This window comes from Spea bombifrons, chromosome 1 (assembly GCF_027358695.1).
Source record: "Spea bombifrons isolate aSpeBom1 chromosome 1, aSpeBom1.2.pri, whole genome shotgun sequence".
Taxonomy (NCBI): domain Eukaryota; kingdom Metazoa; phylum Chordata; class Amphibia; order Anura; family Pelobatidae; genus Spea; species Spea bombifrons.
In genome coordinates, this window is record NC_071087.1 from 138,017,864 (window position 1) to 138,031,692 (window position 13,829).

Consider the following 13,829-nt stretch of genomic DNA (forward strand, 5'->3'; position numbering starts at 1 on the left):
TGTTGTAAGGTATCTGGAAAAAAACATTCATGAGTAATGATTTTTGCCCCCAGTAAACTTCTATTTAAAGTTTGGTGAAGATGATACCTTTATTTAGCTGACGTATAATGGATTGCAAGCTTTTGAGACTATCTCTTCTTTTGGCCTATTATATTATGAAGACGAGATGTAGATTGTCTTGAAAGCTTTCAATACATTATACGTCAGTCAATAAAAGGTATATTCTTTACCAAATTTGCTTTCTCTCTTTCTATGGCTAACAAGGTACATCTTTATCAGCATCAGTATTTACTTTTGCAGTCCTAGAAAATACAGAATGCGTAACTACACAGTTAATGTAATTCTCTCAATAACCTTTTCCAGTGTCTTCAGAAATGGTCATATCCTGCTATATATATATATATATATATATATATATATATATATTCTTGGATAACAGCCCAAATATATCAATAAAATAAGGGTGCCTGGTACCGATTTTTGTTAAGTCTGTAAATACTGAAAAAGATAGTATTTTTGTTAAATACATTGTAAAGTGACCCAACATAGATACATACATATGTATTATTTGGTACCTATTGGCATTACATTTTAATTAATGATGCTTCAAAAGCCAAAATAATTGCATTGACCCTGAAGTAATTATGTCTAAAGCCCACAAGAAAGCAAATCATATAGACTTGTGCTGTCAAAACAGAATTGCTGGCATAACCAACAATGGGAACTCTCTGGGTTTGACCAAGAGAATCTGGGTAAAGCTCTGCTTCCCCGGGTCTCTGGATCCTTTTCCCTCTTTCTCTGGGCAGGGGCATGATATTTAGCCGTTCCCACTCCTCATCCTAACCTGCACCTACTTAAGCTGTCTAGAGCTAACTACCACCCTAATGAAGTCACTTCTCCAGAAGAAGGCTATCTCTGCTAACCTACCCTGGGAAGTTTCCAGGTATGGGTGTAATTTATAGGCCTATATGTGTTCCAGCCCATATGTTCCAAAGTAGGCTAGAACTGCTTTGTTTTGAGGGTGTTGTATGAGACAAAGAGGATGCTCAATGATGCTTCACTTGCATCAGACAATGCCCAAAGACGCTTTAGCATTACTTTCCCATTTTTGCTTATGCATCACCAAGATCATTTCTATCCTCAACCTATAATTTATTTTTTTACATTTGGGGTGCAGCAGAAGGACTCTCTGTTTAACCACCATGGTAGCTGGTATGTAAATCTAACACTGACTGCCTTACACGTATGGACAGGTTGGGCAATGATCAACAGTTAGCTTTCCCAGATTGATCAGAAGACCCCTGTGAGATGCCCTAACCATTGCCTTTTTAGTCTGGTGGGCAGCCAAATGTGCATGCACAGTGTCTGTTGTGTGGTGAAACAGAACATACACATGTCTAATTTGGGCAAAGCGTGACCAGATATCACAAATCTGTCCTCCCATTATGTACGGTAAGTGCCATATTCCCTCCTAGCAGTATGGGGCAGAATGTTAGAAGCTACACCTTCCAGCTGTTGGACTGCAAACTTCATCATCCTCAGCCAAACAGGCTTTCCAAGAGGGTTGAAATATGTGGTCTAATAAAAGCTTGTGGACAACTGATGTTCTATTATAACTTGTTTCGCTTTAATTTTTGTGCATTGTTCTTCCCATTAACGTTTTAAGCCTACTGGTGCCTCCAAGAGATTTGTGTAAACGTTAAAACAAAACATAAAGACATAGAATTCAAAATTGTAAAATGTATTTTCTTTATAGGTGCTGTATATTTATATGTCAAAACATTTTTGAACATATCAAAATTTTAAAAACATTTCAACTTGTATTAATAAAAGTTTTTTCCAAGAGAGAGAGAAAAAAAATACATTTCATTAAATAAAGTATTTTTCAACGGCATGTTCCAACAGCAAGAAAATGTATGTGATGTTGTGATGTTATTATTTAATTTTGTCTGATACGTATAATACAGATTGTAAGCAGTGACCCGACTGTGTGTTTTTAACATTGAAATTCAATCCCATTCTGCAAAAGAAAAACAAAAAAAGAAAAGCAAGAAAATAGTTTGATAGGCAGTGGAATTACTAACAATCATACTATTCCGTATTCACTTGAATACTTTATTCAATAGATTTTTCACATTAAATAAAGGTCATATACTCAGGACTGTATTAACTGAACTGGGTGTATGCAGCAGCATATTCTGGACTAGGCTGATCAAGGGAAGGGACAGTAGCCAAAGTCCCACAGCGCCGGCTTGACAGGCTCATAGTCGAATGTGCCCCAGGATAACCATACCCACAAACCAACCATTCCCCAAAAAAGACACTCATAACTTCATTAAATGCAAATATAATTTCCACAGCTTTATTAACAGTTTACAATATTTAAAAGTCATTGTCAAAACAGACAAATTACACTTAAACAGATAACATATTTCCCCTTCATAAACAATGACCCCCAATTATAAACATATTAACCGTATGAACATTGAGACCACCACATACCGGGTGCCTCCACATGAACCCATTGACCACTGTAGGGGCATACCAAGACAACCCTACACCACCCAAATTAACCAAATAACCGATGCAGGGGCATACCGAGACACCACCCAAATTAACCAAATAACCGATGCAGGGGCATACCGAGACACCACCCAAATTAACTAAATAACCGATGCAGGGGCATACCTGCACAACCCACTATTAAAGGGAGGGAAGGTGAGACATCCCAGATTTGGAAAAACAGTTAAGTGAGCCTCTTACAAAATGGCTCCCACTTATATACCCTTAATGTTAGCCACACCCATAACAAAATTGCGCCAATTAATTTAAATTACTCCTTCATGCACACCCACTAGCTCTGTCAAGGCCCACTCCACTAAGCTGCCCTGCTCCATAGGCTTCAGGAGGGGTATAAAGCACACTGGACTCGGAAGCAGTGAAAACGTGTTCTCTCGAGTGATTAATCATGCTCAACTATCTAGAACGCCGAGGGACGAATCCAGGTTTGGCAGATGCCAGGAGAACGCTACAGACTCGAATGCATTGTTGTCTACTGTAAAGTTTGGTTAAAGAGGGATAATAGTCTGGGCTTGTTTTTCGGGCTCTGGGCTAGACCCCTTAGTTTCAGTAAAGGGTAACGTTAATGTTACAGCATGCAAAGACATTTAGACAATTGTGTTTTTTCAAGTTTGTGGGGAAAAAAGTCTGGGAAAGACCCTTTTCTATTCGAGCAAATCTGCGCCCCAGAGCACAAACCAAGGTTCATGAAGACATACAAAATAGAAAAGTGAAGATGTGAGCATACCGCTCACAATATCCTGCGCTCTCCATTGGACCACTCAAGTTTCTGTGTCAAATATGAGATGTCACGTTCCTCCAGTCTTCATAGAGCAACAGAGAAGCATTCAAGTAAATAGGATTTATTACATAAAAAATACCTTACAATTTAAAACAAAAGGTCACCCAGATCCCTGCTCCCAAGTCCTCCAAACCGTCTTTGTACAGAGAGCACAGTTCTACAACTTGGGTTAGAATGTAATTAATGCTCTCCCACAACGCGTTTCACCTCTTACAGGCTTCGTCTGGTGTGCTCTATTCATGTTCTCCCCTGGTTCAAATAATGGTGATTTTACCACTCATTTCCTGGTTCCAACGTCACTGATGTCATAATCTCTTGAGATCTTCCTGGTGCAGTTCTCTGTGTAACATGATCCTTCTCAGTGTGTTCCAGCTTTTCTAGCCTGAATATTAACCCTTTTTTGTCCCAATTTTGTTAACCTCATCTATTCGCGTCCGTGTGTCATTGAGTCCATCACAGGATCCCCAAGCATAATAAAACTCATTAAAACAATTAAAAATAAATGAATGAATAAATAAAAAAAGAAATTATACATGTTTATCATCAGATGATTCAGATAAAACAGTGTATATCATAATGCACCCATTTTCATAACATGGAAATCACTAATTTTATTATAATTAAAGAAAAAAAAATAAGCTCAAAATCAGAAATAAATCCATGTGGAGAGATTTTTTTTTCAGTTTATGGATCCATTCCATTTCTCTTGTGTCCAGGTGACGAAAATCAGGGAGGAGCCTAGATGCAGGCGATATATTGGACTCTGTCTGTACCCCACTGGTGGGTACAGATTGGGTAGATGAAAATAGTGAAAAGTAGGACTGCAACTGGGCCAGGTGGGTAGAAAAAACTGGAAGCTCACAGACAGGGCAGGGGCTGGAAAGTCCACAGAAAAAGGTGTTAGGCAAGATAGCCCTCATACAGGGCTCTGGATACCCAGCAGAATAGCCTTCAGGCAGGGCACTCCTTAAAGCAACAGAACAGGGACCAATGACAGCCAACCGAAGGCTGCAACTCAAACAATGCACAGACCCTGAATGGAGAAAGCAGAAGATATTTAAGGAGTAGAGCTGCACCAGGCCGGCCCCGATGACAATATGAAATTAGCCAGAATCCCTCCTTTTTAAATGTCATACTGTTTGCAAAAGCACCAATTGGGAATCTTAGATATCATAACAGAAGTGCAGAACAGTAAGAAGTCAGCTCCACACTGGGTGGTCACTTTGAGATTGGGACAATAACTCTAAGACTCAGGTTCAGACCCTGCACGTTTCTATGTATGTAGATCACCCCGTTGTGCGACTAGGACCCCTGGTCCACCACTGCTTAATGGGAAGTTTTCATTTACACTATAATGTTCTTTGCCTATACTTGCTACTAAATATTATTTCTTGGTTTTCAGCTTATGTTGAATATGTTGATCCATTGTCACAGAACAATCTTTTCTAGTCTACATACCAAAGAAACGATGTTATTTACAGACAAAATTCATGTTGTTGTACTTTAGTGACACCATGTGTCTGAAACAGCTATTGTGTAATGTAAAAGCTACTCCATTACAAGGATATAATAGGTAATTTCCCAGTCTCAGTAAGTTAATTGTTTCCAACATATTCGTTAATCACAACGACAAATTATTTTTTTTAGATTTTATTGTTCCATGCTATTCTTATTCTGTTGAAAATAAGATTTGAAGTCATCATATTGTATGATAATAGTATTTTTTTAACAATTAGATATGTACAAATGTACAAATATAGACATGTACATTTGTTTTTGGAAGATGAATTCCATTTCCTGCTCATTCATTTTGGACAAAAATTCGGAGGCATTTTAAATTTGGAATATAAATTTGTTGTCAGGCGCCCACATTGACTCTCACTCATTCTCTCACACTCTCTCAGACTCTGACATTCTCATTTTCATCATCTCTCTCTCATGCTCTCTGAATGATACTCCAGAGGACATCACGTTCACAAGAAGTTATATTAGGGCAAAATGACAGTGCTTCTGTTGACATCTTCTCCCTCGATTCTCTAATCAGGTGGAGAGGATGTCACCACTTTGGCGGAAGTTCTCCAGGAGGTCTTGTCTACGGAGATGCAAACGAAAAGAGAAGAATAACAAGATGAATAAAAATAATATTTGAGACATAGAAGTGGAGCTGTGAAACATGGAAGTGGAAACGGACAACAGAGAAGGTCAGAAAGCGTGAGAGATAGAGTGAATATGGATGAGAGTGTAAGAGAGTGGGAGTGAAAGAGCCTGTGGATTTCGGACAAAAAATGGGGGTCTAGCTTCATTTTCGGAAATTGCTACTTATTGACCAAATCGGCAAATTGCGCTAAATTTCCAATTCGTACAAATCCGAACGCACAAGTCTAGTAACGCTAATAAATGTGACATATGGAATGATGTTGGAACTGAGGTGTCATTAAACATCCAGAATACATGTAAATTATTAAGCTATCTTTGTTTTACAAAAAGTTTGTAATGCATACGATAGCGGAGGTTCGGTTCAAAAGAAATATGGCATTTAACTCACAATAACCTATACATGTGGGATATTTGCATAATCTGGAGATGCAGCCCAATATGTTTTGCCAAAAATATGAAAGCATTTTTGAAAAGAAAAAAACACAATAATAATGGATACATTTTTCATAGATCGGTGGACAAATGGCTTCACAACAAGTGCCCAAATGCTCCTAGTCAAATACCCCAGGTTGTCTCCTTTCCAGAAATATTTGTGGGTTATTTATTGTTTTATCTGTTCATGATTACTGTTTCAAATCAGTATTCTACTTTCAAACATCAATGTATACCTTCTAATAGTTACCCTGCAATTACCCCAAATATATGAATATATTTTGGGCTGTGTATATATATATATAATAGTTTTTGTGGTTACAGTAAAAAATTAAAATGGGAAATCGTTTTGGGTGCAAAGTGCCCTTAATCAAGTAAGGGTTAGCTCTGGTCTCTACTTATCATTGCTCGGCTTCGCCTGCAGGTGGCAATGCTTTATAGTGCAACACATTTCACTCTTATGCCAAACAGCCAAAAGTAGCCAATGCCAGGTTATAATAACAATAATAAAATAATTCTGAAATGCAGCACCTCTTAATAATTAAAACATTAAACATAGACATCAATGCTCACATACACTTATACAGTATATAGAAATTCTAACTCATGCCCACATACATTTATACATAGTCATTCATGGTTGTCACTCAGTTTGTGTCCCTAATAACTGAAGGAAATTAAAACCTCAATATGTTTTCATCTCTTATGACTGATGAGTTGGGATATATATACGAAGTATAATAGAAGCAAAATATTGAAACATTCAACAAAATAAGTATGGATGTGATCATCTTCCTTATACTAACAGGTCAGAGAACTCTATATGGCAGTGTATTGACATATCTGGAAAAAAAAAGTCATGTGCCTGAGTAACATTCCTGCAAAGAACCCCCACAGAATCCCACAGGAAATGAATAGCAGGGTAGTATAGCATTGTATTAATGCCAAACCCAGGATATTGAAATGAGTAATCAAGAAGAAACAATCTAATCAAAGAAGTAAGACATAGTTCAGATACATGTACACCTTAACATTCTGTAGAGGGCAGGGTCATACTGGCTAACTAGTGGGCCTACTCAGTAGTATACCTAAGGGGGGGTCTGCCCCAGGTGCCACTCATTAGTGGGTGCCCGGTGGCCCGACCGATGCCTAAAGCAGGCCTTCAGCTTACTGCGTGAGAAAACTCTTTTCCTGCCCAGGTTCCTGCTTCCCCTGGGCAGAAAAAAGGGATTCCTCACACAGTGTACGGGCGCCATAGCGGTAAGCTGCAGGCCCACATTAGGTGGCCATCGGGTCGTGTAGACGTCTGTGATGCTCAGCCAGCCAGGCTTAGTGTATAATGATAGGAGTTATGCCATATCTGTTCAGTAAATATTATTAATTTAAACTTATTGAATTTATTTATAAGTTAATATTTATTTTTTTCAATTGACATACAGTTTACAAAATAAATGTTCTTGCCAACATTCATTTTGTGTGTGTGTGGAGGGTGCCACATATAGGATCCGCCCGGATGCCAAATACTCTAGGTACGCCACTGGGCCTACTGATGTCTTTGTGGCACAATGGCCACCTAATGTTGCGTTCTGGCTTTACCTGGGCAACTAAAAGAGAGGTTGCTAGCACAGCATGTGAGCCTTGCTCAAATTGCATTGAGCACATTCCAATAGGCAATGCCTGTTCCACAGAGAAATCTGCAGGTGACGTAAGGGAGTGTAATAAGTGTGTGTTAACATGCATGGGGACGTGTAAGTGTTTGTGTGGTGTTTGAGGGGGCACAGATGGCAGAGGCTGGTTATTTTGGGGGGTAGAAATTGCACAGGTAGGCCATTTGGGATGCAGAAATTGTTGGCAGAAATGGCACAGATAGACTGTTTTGGGTCAGGAATGGCACAGGCAGGCTGTTTGGGGGAAAGGTGGTACAAGCAGTCTGTTTGGGGCAAATATGGCACAGATGAACTGCTTTGGGGCAAAGACAAGCTGCTTGGGGGAAAAGATGGCACAGACAAGCTGCTTGGGGGAACTGCTTGTGTAGTTGGGGTGCCGGGGTCTGTCCCCAGGTACTTGTTTGGGTCTTTTAAAACTTTTGGTTCCTGTGATTATAATAATAATAATAATTATTATAATTTCAAGGCAATATTGGATCTTTGACTAGGTTTGGATCTACCACAAGAAGCTGCAACATTAATTTGCAATAAATGTGAATGATGCAATCTGTCAAAATGATTTACTCATTTCCTGTTGTATATCAAAATCCTTTGTTACTATTTCACATCCAGAGAGGACTCAAGTGACCACACCTGTACCATATTTAAGCTTTTAGATTTGTTTCATTGTTATCAAATCCAGTTTTCGATGAATGGGGCGTGAGCCACGCTGTCTTTTAATTGCATCTAATGGAAAATGTAACTATCTGTCAAAGCTTTATATACAAAAAATTACAGACAAGTGTTGTGTGGTGTGACCAGGGCCCGGACTGGGAATTTTAATTAAAAAATGTAAATACCAGCCACATATTTTATGGTGTTAGGGTCCACTTTTCGATGCCTGAACCATGGCTTAATCATACATGTCGTATATCCATCTGCTACCGCTAGTGGCCACCCTCCTCCCTCTGGAGTGCTCAGAACCCAATTACCAGGTACAGCTGAGCCTTATTACCTGAGTTGAGCCCTGCCTTTAAAGACCTGCCCTGCTCCTCAGACAGTGGCTTTGCATTGTAGTATAAGCAGCTCCTTGCTGTGGGTTGTTCCTGGTCCTGGCTTGTCCCTGTCTTGATCTTCGGCTTCTGACTTGGCGTGTTATACTGACCTCCCTTTTTGTCTTCCGTTCCTGGCATATCCGATTTGCAGCTGCTCAGAGTGGGCTAACTTGCCGTTAGCCCTGCCAGTGGGCCTCCTGCCATCAGCCCTGCCAGTGGGCTTACCTGCCGTCCGCCCTGCCAGTGGGCTTACCTGCCGTCCGCCCTGCCAGTGGGCTTACCTGCCGTCCGCCCTGCCAATGGGCCTCAGCTCCCCTGTCTCTGCCACATCTCCCCTGTCTCTGCCTCAGCTCCCTTCAATTCTGTTTCCAGTCCTGCTATTCCGTCTGCGTGCCTGTCTGTACATACCTACCCATCAATATGCATAAAGGGGTACATAAAGAATCCCTAGTATCCCCTGCTAATGTATTTTTAAAGTATATTTAAAAATGCATTAGTCTTAAACAGGACTCGACAAACCCTGGGCACCAGGTCATCATGGTAAGAATAAACCACTTTCTAGCACCCAGGGTTTTACAGGAGAAGGGCGTAAGAACTGGCCAGGGCTGCCATTGTTAATCCAGCACCCTACTCTTTCCTACAATGGCCTGGTGAGGCGTGCCGTGAGGCTCACAGTAGGCTCACATAATGAAGGTTACCGCGGCCCCACAGTAAAGGGTAAGGTGCCAGATTCATGATGGCAGAAGATAGGCAGTGACGTGGCAGGTCTCTAAGAGGTGTGATGGGGAGGGGGAGTAGTGTATGTGAGTATATACTCTAGTGTCAGAGGCAGTGTGTATATGTGTATTCTCACATGCATACACACATACTCTCTTTCACATCCTCTTACTTTAACTGCAGCTTACTCTCTATCCACTCCTTTAAAGCTACTCTCCCTGCATGACATAGGCCTGCAGTTTACATTTCTGGCACCCCCGAGCTGCCATGTTTTTACTACGTCATATCTGGTGCAGCGCTGACTGGCATATGCACAGCGGGAATACAGCCACACGCTTAACTAGACAGCTGGCTTCAAGACTGACCACTGGGGAGGCAGCCCACTGGGAAATCTCTCAGTATCCCGATAGGCCAGTCTGGCCCTGGGTGTCACAGTGCTGCCAGCGGTAGTGTCGCTTAATGTTGCAAACAAGAAGAGATGCCCTATATTATTGGTGCCAGACAGATTCTGCCAATTTATTACCTTGCTTCAAGCCTTTGCGTCAAGAGAGCATCATGCAAATTACTAACATTTCTTTTGTATAACATTAGATGTTTGTTATTATATTGTGGCATTTAAGGTAATTCTAACAAAAAGAAGTGAGGCCAATGCAGTTTAAAAAACTGACTTAAAACCAGCATACATTCAATATGTGGCGATGCACCCAGTGTTTAAGAACAGAGCTAAATTAATGATTGAGTGAAATGGCCAAATGCTCCAGAGCCTTTTTGTGTATGGAGGGCCTACTGACAAATAACTGGAGCCTGAAGGGAGTCTGTCTGGTCTAGTAATCAGCTTGTCCAGAGAAAGCAACAAAGGAACAAGCATAAAACAAAGCAAAAACCCAGTGCATGTCCAGTTAATACCAATCACAAAACACCTACTTAAGGCATAAATATTGTGGATGATGCCACACTATGTGGCCATATATTACTTAGCCTGCCAATATGCCAAAGCACCCAACGTTTTAGTATGTCTCCTTCAGCATACCAAGATATTTTGGACAATGCTATGCTTCCAACTTTGTCAGAACATTTTGGGACAGGACTTTTTCTATTCCAGCATGGCAATGTCCCACTTTGGCCAAGCAAGTTCCATAAAGACATGGTAAGATGAGTTTGGTGTGGAAGAACTTGACTGTCCCGCACAGAGCCCTGACCTCAACCCCATTGAACACCTTTGAGATAAGAGAGAACAGAGATTGCGAGCCAGGCCAGATACTCTACTTGATGAATATGCAAAAAGTCCCAGAGGAACACTCCAAAATCTGGTGTGCAGTCATAACTGCAAAGTTTATGTCTATGTTTATGTCTATGTATTTTGAATTTTTTTTTTTTTTTTGGAGCCCGAGGTGCGTGCTCCTGGGTGCCACAACTGTGCCAAAGGCAGCAGAAGCCAGACTATGATACTGAAACCAAGTGATGTATACATTTTAAAAAAATAATTTAGGGACAGACCATTGCTGGCCTGACAGGTTCAAAAATAAATCATCTTAACCCCAGGACCTGATGGTACGAGGGGAAAAGGTAGTGCTGGAAGGCGGCCAGTGAGATCGTGCGCTCACCGTGTGCAGTGGCGTGCAATACCGCACACGGTGACTCCAGCATTTCTGCCGGGGCAAATCAGCACCTCAGGCTCCATTGCTTTCCCAGCTCTAAGGCCAGAGGATCAGTGTATCCCCCCCCCGTGCAAAGGGGAACTATACTTGATCTTAGCCAAAAGGCCGAGAAGTCTATGTATTTTGAATGCTATGTCAAAAAGTCCCTCTTTTTGTAATGACTAGGTGCATTTTCCTCAACATCCACCAACCCACACACTCCCATCCCCTTCTCAGTGGGAATGCGAGAAATAAAGATAAATGTATGGCCTGTTCTGGCTCTGTCTACTGGAAAGAGGAGACATGCAGGACCCTTAACAGTGTGCCAAAAACTCCTCTCATCCATAAAGAAGCTTGTAACAACATTTTACCACTTTGTCCAGCTCATTTACAAATTTCCAAACTAAACTTTAGGCTACTTCAAACCCTTGGTCCCATTGTATGGAGTTTAATGATATAGGTGATACATTTTATTGCAATAAACATGAGAAAATGTCACATAATCTTTCTGGATCTCAGCGGCCCTTACAATGATATCTTCTCAATATCTTCTCTGAGGCCATTACAGCTATATAAATGTTCTGTCAGTTTACACAGGGTCCCTTAAGATCTGTTTCTGTCATTGACACTCTTACTATTATGCTAAGAGATGTGGAGAAATTGCCTGTGATGATTATTGATACATGTTCTGTTTTAGATATGAACTATGCATTATTCAAAATCTATGGCAAAAAATCTATGAAAAAATAGTTTTTCAACCTATACTATTAAACAAAAATATAAAAAATGTTACGCATATCATTGCTGATTGTGTGCATACGTCTCTCGGAACATCCATCCCCATGTCTCACAATACCTGACACTCTATCGCCGTAGAATGCTTATACTAAACCACTATTACATTGTATGCCCACACAGAAATGCATTAGGTAATGTGTGCAGTGATATAGTTCACATTATTACAGTATATTAAAAAAAAAATGAAAAACTTCACAGAATATGCTGGCAGTCTTAGGTTACATGATTTAGCTCAAATGGAATGTTCTATTTCTACAATTTCTAGACAATCATTGGAGTCTGGTAAAGGTCGAACCAAGATATATTGATTACAAATGACTAACCATACATTTTTTATACATATATTTCAGACCAACATGTTGTAAAGTATATGACCCCATCCATTTGTCTGAATAAAAGATACCTTTATAATAGCCAAATTTATTTTTTCAGAGACAAGGCCTCCTCAAAACGTGTCTATATACACGTAGATCATGTAGATACCACATTTCTCACCCCACTGAGGGCAATTTAATGATATGTTTTAGACTGCAGTGAAGTAGTTTATGAATCAGTTTAATTTTTTACCCTATGGTACTCTTACCCAGGGTAAAATTTGTTTGATTTGCTAAAAAGTCAAAATGAAAACTGAATACAAAGATATTGTTTATAAGCATGTAGAATAGGGTAACCATGCTTATGTTTTCTTTTTATTTAAGTAGTAATGTAAAAAATACCTAGTTTTAGCCACCTTACAGCCAAATTGTTTTTTTTTTTTAATTTTAGCCTCACTCTAAGATATTTGTGATAATAGCTTTCCAGAGAATCTTCACATGGAAATTTATCATCAGTCTGCTAAAGCTTTCTAGCTAAAGTGTGATAGTTCCCCACAAATACCTCCAAAACAGTTAAGAGTGGTAGGAAAACAGTTACATGTAATTTAATGATGCCTGTGTCATTTACTTAAAGCATTATTCCAAAAAAATGCATTACTAGCTGCTGAAAAGCTGATGATGTGTTAAGTCTCACCTTCCGTTTAAGAACCTGGAAGGGATGCTTGAGCTTACTGAAGACACCTACTTAAAGATAAAATGATACACTCCAGTAGGAAAGACCTGCGAAACTTAAGCCAAGACTGAATAGCACAGCTCAGAATAAGAGGTTGAGAGTCAAGCCAGTAACAACTGGAAAACAATGATAAAAATGCAACAATCAAGAATATTCTTCCTAACAAAATGCAACAAAAAACACAGAGTGACATGTAGCTTTTTTGACAAAGAATTACACTTATGCATTTGATCCATTTTTGCTTGGAACATCTGCACACTGATTTGTTCTGTATATTATTCTTTCTATATGCTGTCATTATACATATGGTTTGCAACTATGGTTTTCAAAGGAAAAATAACTTTTGGGTTTGCAATCTGGAGGGTAATATGCTTCACACACGTGGAACTCAATAGGTTAATTACACTTTTAAAGCATGTATGTTTAAAACTGTTTACCACTGCTTTTTAGTGTAGGTTTTTAAACCCTGGTGGCTTTATCTGAAATAGCTTCAGTTCCTGTTGCCTCCCTCGCCAGCTCTCCTCTGTGGGTGAACCCCCAATACGTGGAGAACATTGTGATGTCACTTTCTGCCTGTGTCCATGTTATATATTCAGCATGGTCACGCAGCATTCCACATAGGGACATATACTGAGAGCCAATGTTATTGAGGGTATCCTATGCAATGCTGGTGCTTTGTTTTTGTGGTGGTGGTGGCATGTATTTGTGCTGGCTCTGCATGGGGTTACGTAAGCTTGACATGTTATACATGTGTACTTATCCCATCCATGCTAAAGATATTAACCTTTACAAAAAAAATGACATTTTATAAATATATTTCTTAGTGGAAGACGTACAAGTCGGTCGATGTTGCTAGGGCTATCCCTAGCATGTACTAATCTGAAGTATTCAGTGGTGCCACTAAATGACTGCTTTCAATTGCTCAGGCATATTTTTAGTCTCACTGCTCTCAAAGTTGTATGCGGCAAATAAAAGCTAT